General features: G+C 44.0%; 1 long non-coding RNA gene and 1 other non-coding gene across 2 annotated transcripts in view; one reads left to right on the forward strand and one right to left on the reverse strand.

Annotated features, from left to right (window-relative positions):
- LOC135101112 (uncharacterized) overlaps positions 1–7,500 on the reverse strand; it is a 231,176-nt gene that overhangs the window by 156,470 nt on the left and 67,206 nt on the right. The window lies entirely within an intron of this gene.
- On the forward strand, positions 1,688–1,759 carry Trnag-ucc (transfer RNA glycine (anticodon UCC)). The gene has a single exon. It is a non-coding gene; the product is annotated as a tRNA-Gly (tRNA).

The following is a 7,500-nucleotide window of genomic DNA, read 5'->3' on the forward strand; positions in this document are numbered from 1 at the left end:
CACACACACACACACACACACACACACACACTTTTTCCACGTCCCGTTAACAAAAGGGCATTAAAATCCCGTAGCCGTCACAAGTACTGGATATATGAGCGACTCCTTTTTGTTTAATAAGGAGTACTAAATTTCAGCTTTATGGAGGCAATTACGGTATGAAAAGAGCTCGACAGAAAGCGCTATTTAGCCCGTCACGCGGTCTAGTGCAAGTTATAGAGCAATTCTGGGCGTCCATCACTTGAAATAGGCCTAACCTTTTTCCCCATACCTTCCCTCCAATGTAGTACTTATATCTCCTGCCCTTCCCTCCCCCTTCCCTTTCCTTTCTTTTCCTTTCCTCCATTTCCTTCTCTCTCTCTCTCTCTCTCTCTCTCTCTCTCTCTCTCTCTCTCTCTCTCTCTCTCTCTCTCTCTCTCTCTCTCTCTTTTTATTCAGTGCTTCTTTTGTTTTTCTCTCCATTTCTGTTGTTTACTTCACTTATGTCTATTTTCCATTTTTCATATTTTTTCTGCATCAGTTTTTTCTCTTGTTCCGTTTTTTTTTTTACTTTTCTTTTCTTTTCCCCTACCTCTTCTTCATCCAGTCCTTTCTTAATCTCTAGTCTCCTTATTTCTCTTTTTTTTCCCCTCTCTACTAATTCGTTTTCTTGCTTTTGCTCTTTTACAAACCTCTCCTCTTTCCTCTTCTGCCTTCCTCTTCCTCATTCATTACTTTCTCCATGTTTTGTCTCTTTTCTCCTCCTCCTCTTCACTCTCTTTCCCTCCACGTCCTTTCCTATAATGCTACTAACCTCTAAATTTCCTCCTCTCTTTTTCCCCCGTTTTTTTCCCTTCCTTTTCCTCTATGTCCTTTTCCAATAATGCTGCCAACCCCCCTTCTCTCTCTCTCTCTCTCTCTCTCTCTCTCTCTCTCTCTCTCTCTCTCTCTCTCTCTCTCTCTCTCTCTCTCTCTCTCTCTCTTTCGTCCCCCAGCTCTACAGGTCAAAGTATTCGAGTTAACTACCGTTGCTCTTTAATTACCCCGCTCGCTAATATGTAATGGCAGCGGCAGCACCACACGCGGCTGCTTATTACTCTGCCATCAACCCGCCATTGCCTCCGCCATCCCTGTGACCTCACTTCACCTCGCCTGACCTGACCTGGCTTGGACCTGGCCGACCCCTCCACCTCATTAGGAGCCGGCATGGAACGGAAGTCCATCTGTCTCCAGGAACAACATATGATTGGAGTGGTGGTGGTGGTTAGTGGTGTGGTAGTGGTAGTAGTAGTAGTAGTAGTAGTAGTAGTAGTAGTAGTAGTAGTAGTAGTAGTAGTAGTAACACTACTGAGCTAACGATGATAATAATAATAATAATAAAAAATAATAATAGTAGCAATAACAACGAAAAAGATAATGACGATAACGGCGATGATGATAACGATGCTGATAAAAACAAATCAATAACACTAATAACAAATTTATATCACTAGCCCTCTGATAAAAGTAGCTAAAAATCAAATATGAAGATACTAATCTCTCTCTCTCTCTCTCTCTCTCTCTCTCTCTCTCTCTCTCTCTCTCTCTCTCTCTCTCTCTCTCTCTCTCTCTCTCTCTCTCTCTCTCTCTCTCCTTCCTTTTACTACACAAGGAAGAGTAAACATACATTACTACCTAACCTAACCTAACCTAGCCCTGCTAAACCCAAGCGATGGTGGTATAGTGGTGAGCATAGCTGCCTTCCAAGCAGTTGACCCGGGTTCGATTCCCGGCCATCGCAACACCCGTTACTTTTTTTGTTATTGAATGGAAAGAAAAAGAAATTCATGTTGCTATTATATTCCTCATTCATCATAAAAGGCGAATAAACTGTTATCGCTACAACTAATGACAGTATGATTTAAGTTACTATCCCATAATGCAATCCACACATGAGGACACAATGCAGCGCACCCACCACACATATCAAAGCAGGTTGTCAGTGCGATTGCAATAATGACAATTTATCTAATGGAAAGATGAAAAAAAAAATAAAAAATGAAGATAACGATAATAGTAGTAGTAGTAGTTGTAGGAATAGGAGTAGTAGTAGTAGTAGTAGTGGTAGTGGTAGTGGTGGTGGTGGTGGTGATAGATAATAAGAATATTTCACTTAAGAGAAATTATTGATTGATATATACTTTTATATCAATAATCTTCTACTTTTCATGATTCAACATTCTGTAATCTTAGAGAAACAAATCCTTATAATGAGAGAAATTTTAGGATTTAATGTTTTTTTTTTTTTTACCTTTGAAGGTCCTGATCTGTAAAAAAAAAAAAAAATACGATTCAATACTTTTCTTCAAAATTAAAGAGATTTATATCATGAAAAGTAGAAGAGCATTGATATAAAAAGCATATATATTTTATTAATCGACAAAGTGTTTTTATGCTTCGTAACTTTTCTTTGAGTGAAATATGAGCAAGTTGGTATACTGATAAAACGTTCTTTTGTCTCTGTACAGACTTACTAGTACTTAGGGAATGTGATATACGAGTCCATAATTCAAAGCATGAATACTGTTTCCTTAAGAACCTCAGGGACAAAATTCTAACTTGAGTTACACGAGAAGTTTTAAAAGTTAGAAACCTACAAGTTACTCAGCCGGTGAAATTCTCCGCCGCCCAGCAACAAGAAGTTACCTAAGCCCACGTGGCCCGCCCTGTCCCGCCCCTCCCGCCGATACATCTTAATGCTCTGGCTGACTCGACTAAACTCCTCCCCCGTCCTTCCCTCCTTCCTCAGGGCATCCCTTCCCGACCTACGCTTCCCTTCCCTCCACCCGCAGCCTAACAAGCCTCTCATCTCCCTCAGGCGCCAAGAAACATTTAGGACTTAAGTTTACGTGGGTGGGAAAAAGAGACAGAGTGCCCACACGTAAGAACCAACCAGATTGGCTGCTACTGATTGCCGACAGCGCCACTGTATTACACTATATGTTTGTGTCTTATTGAAAGAGACGGTGCACTAGTCACTGTGTTAATGTCACAGGTGTGTTGTGGATAACAACACTATCATAAGTCACAATGTTGCACGTGCATTATTGGATCCAGCCGTGCTGCAGTTGGCACGTACGAGTACATTATGGATGATGACGCTACGGATCCCAGATGATTTCTTATAGATCATAATTTTCTGCTACAGTTCGTGTCATGGATAGTGTGCTGCAGATCAGTAGTGTGTTACAACTCGTCTGTTATGGGACAAAGGTATCGTGAGATGTGTAAGACTTGTGAAAAAAAATGCTTCAGTCCGTGAGGCGGAAAGTCAACTTGTCTCTAGACACAAACTCGTTCATTACAGTAAGTGTTGTATTTGACAACAGATATTTATGATGAGATCCTTAATTTTCCGCTTACTTCTACCTTGATTACCCGTCGGTCTGCAGCCTTGATTGCCTTGATTCCTTGATTACAGCGGCCGCGGACGTCCCACCGGAGGCTTAGTCCCCGTCGAGACCCTAATTTGTCCTGCTCAGGGGACCATCTGCTCCCGAGGGCAGGAAAGTTGTGCTGGAAGGGACACGGGACTGTGAGAAACACCAACCCTCCCGAGAGGCAGCAGCTAATGTGTCACCGTACTGTAAGCTTACTACTTGTCACCTATAAACAACAACTTATGGAGCCTCTCGAAATCCATAAATAATAGTACTTGATTGCCTACGTACTAAGACATCGTTCTTCACGGTCACTAAGTACTGACTCGTCAAATCTTATCACAGCACTGACTTGCGGTGTATCAGGATCATCGCCGCGGCATCATTTCTGTCACTGTGATGTATGTGTCAGGAAGCCAAAAAATTAAAGGCTCACGCAGTAATTTCTAGACTTAGCGCTCAAGCCAGTGTACTTTAATACCCGAGAAACCCTGAGCCTCGATGCTTTAAAGTCCCGAGTCTCTTCACTGAAAAGGTACACAAAGGAGCCAAGACAAACGGCACCCAACGCCAACAACACCCGAGCGTCGCCGAGAACACAAACATTATCCACTTCGGGGGGAACACAGCCGATTATAGGCGTCGCGCGGGGCCGTCCGGGAATCACTGTTGCTGTACCTGAAAAATTACACTCGGGCATCGGGGCATTACTGTACTTTGCGGCTATTGAAGAAACATATGACTACTCAAGCGCAGGGTACGTTTTAGACCGCGGCTAGGACGGAAACGTAACCCAGCGGAGAATAACTTCCCACAGCTTATGATCACTTTGAGAACAGACGGACCAGTTAAGGGAGTGCCTTGTCACCGGGGCTACCGACTGACTTTTTCTTACAGGAGAAGGTGGACGGAGATCGAGGTAGACGGGGATGTTAAAATGTAGAAAATAAGAGGGGAACGGAAGGTACAGGGTTAGTGGTATGGGGAGGAAGATGGAGAGGTGAAAGTAAGGGTATTTGACGAGAAAAGTGAAGGGAGATGAAGAGGGGAAAGGATAGTGGAAGATAGGAAGGGGAGTCTGGAGGTGAAGGACCGGAGGAAGAAAGGAGAGGGAGGGTGATGGTCGAGGAAGGAAAGGGAAGGAAAGGAAAGGGAAGGGAAGGGGTCTGGGACTCTGCCAGCCGCCCATAATACCTAGTGGATTATTGGATTTTTTCTACGGATGGCCACCCAAGCAAGGACTAATAAAAAAAGAGGTGAGGTGTTGCTCCTTCGTACTTGTTCCTTCATTTATTCGCTCAGTCGACGCACCACTTTTCTTTGGGCGTCCATACGAGCGTGTGTTTCTTCAGTATCTTACAGAAACAACTTAGTGCTTACTTTCATATCAAAGTGTTTTTCATAGAGTTATATTGCATTTTTTCTCTTTTCTTTTTTTCATTCTTTTCCTTTCTCTGCATTTTGCCCATCACCAATATATATATTTAGTGTTTCAAGATTCCCGTAAGTATATTATTATCCTTCTTCTGCTCCTTTCATTCTTTACGTTCCTCCTCCACCTCCTCTTCCTCTTCTCCATCCCACTCTGCCCCTTCTTCTTCATCCTATACCCAATTCCCTCCTCTTCAGTTCCCTCCGGTCTTCTTCTTCCTTCTCTTCTAAAATTTCATAACTCCCATGACTCCCTCTTTCCTTCCCCCTCATTTCCTCCCGGGCCGGAAGCTAAGGTAAGCCCATAACTCAGATGGACACAATCAAGATGCTATCAGGTGTCGACACGGCACCGCCCGACTTCCCATTTTCCTGACCAACCGCCAAACCAAGCACCTCCTTGACCAATTCCTCCTCCCTCAACTACCTCCCTTAAAATTCCACTTCTGGGCATCGATCCTGAATTGCTCTGTTCCCTGGAAACTTCAATCAACAACAGTCTACCGTCCATCGGCCAATCCTTAACTTTTATAACCAGTCCCTCTTTATAGTTGGCTGCCGACCGATACCCATTTGCCACTTCCCCGAACAACGCCGACAAACACTCGTATAAACGTCCACAGCCCCGCCGCCTCCGGTCCACCTCCCCGCAACTATCCCTACCAACCACCTGACGCCTCATCCCCCTACCCTGCCTCGCCTGAATTCGACCAGCCACCCCGCGAACCAGGCCAGCCCAGTCCACCCAGCCAGCACCAATATACCCTCCTGCCAATATGAACTGAGGGTGGGTTACTCCCCCTCAGACTCACAGCCCGGAATAAAAGAGTGAAACAAGTCATAATACACTGAAGGGAGAGAGTAACACCGAAAAATTCAACAAGGGAGATTATCCTAAGCTTAGCGCAAAAAGTACCAGCGCGGTCAACCAGCAGCAGGACCCACGTGCATTGAAGTCCCACCCGCTGCATGTAGTAAATACTTTCGTGTTTTTGTTCCCGTCGCCTGGTGGTTTAAAGTCACCCGCATGTTATCCATTCACCGTAACTTTGATTGCTATTTCGTGTGGAACGCTGACCTTAAAAAAAGAGGAAAAGCAGTAGCAGTGTATACCATCTGGCCGCGTCGCCGCATGAAGGGTACACCAGCACACCAATATAGTGACGGTACGCAATGTCTCAGGCCGAAAAATGTATTATATGCTGGACCAGTGATTCGTACTCCTGTTGGTTCACTTTGATCCAAACTCATATTGCGCTTTTAAAAGGTTTTTAAACGAGTACTATAGTTTAAATCGTCGTTTCTCTCTCTCTCTCTCTCTCTCTCTCTCTCTCTCTCTCTCTCTCTCTCTCTCTCTCTCTCTCTCTCTCTCTCTCTCTCTCTGAAAACAAGGAGATACGAGGTTAAAGATGTAAAAATATCTTAATATTATATATGCAAAGCACAAACTGAAATACACTCACGACGAAGTTTATTCTGAAAAAAACATTTGAAATAGTAAATTGCAAACACACACACACACACACACACACACACACACACACACACCACTACCATCACCACCACCACCAACACCACCAACACCACCACCACTACCACCACCATCACCACCACAACTGCTCTGATCCACGTGATGTCCAATGACAAAAATAACAACGAGGAAAGAGAGAGGAAAAGCAAAGAGGGGGAAAAATGTAAACTCCCAAACGGATTTTTCCCCCCATTCTTTTTAAAATAACTTACACGCAATGGCTTAAGTCTTGGGAGTATCTGACACTTATGGAAATTATGAATGGGGGAGCGAGGCAAGGGAGTCCGAACTTTATGATCTAAGACGTCAAGGATGAGAGTCCCTCGAGCTGGACCGGAGGGAACCAGGGATGACAGAAGGAAGGCGAGGACTTGAGGTGGTTGCCATCACGCCCCATCCTCCTCCTCCTCCTCCTCCTCGTCCGCCTCCTCCTCGTCTTGTTCGTCTTCCTCTTCTGCTCTTCCATCTTCCGTTTTTTCCCTCTTATTCCTCCTTCCTATCTTTACCTTCTTCCTTTTGCTCTACTTCCTTCTTCCGTTTTCTTTTCCTCATGCTTCCAACTCTCCTCCTTCACCCAATTTTCCCTCTCTTACATCTCCTTGTCCTTATCCTCCTCCTTCTTCTCCTTCTGATTCCCTTTCCTTCAGTTCGTCCTCCTTTCTGCTCGCTCTTCACTATTATTATTTTTTGTTCCTTTCCCTCCCTGTCTGTCTGGATTCTTATTTCTCATCATTCTGTCCCTCCACCTCTTTCCTTCCCTCCCCTTCCCGCCCCAGCTTCCTTCTCTCTTCCATCCTTCCTGACCATCATTCATCCCCTTCCCTCTTCTCCCTATACTATATATTGTTTCGACTCTTCTCTATTATTTATTTTACCGTTTAATATTGTTGTTGTTGTTGTTGTTGTTGTTGATGTTGTTGTTGTTGTATATGTTAGTTTGGACGTTTTTGTTTATAATGATTTTGATTTTTTTGCTTGTTTTCATGTTGTTTGTTGTTTATTTGTTGTCTTTTCTGTCCATCATTCTTGTTTCATTATCTCTCTCTCTCTCTCTCTCTCTCTCTCTCTCTCTCTCTCTCTCTCTCTCTCTCTCTCTCTCTCTCTCTCTCTCTCTCCCCATATCATGAGGAAAGAGAGAGA

This window comes from Scylla paramamosain, chromosome 6 (assembly GCF_035594125.1).
Source record: "Scylla paramamosain isolate STU-SP2022 chromosome 6, ASM3559412v1, whole genome shotgun sequence".
Lineage (NCBI taxonomy): Eukaryota > Metazoa > Arthropoda > Malacostraca > Decapoda > Portunidae > Scylla > Scylla paramamosain.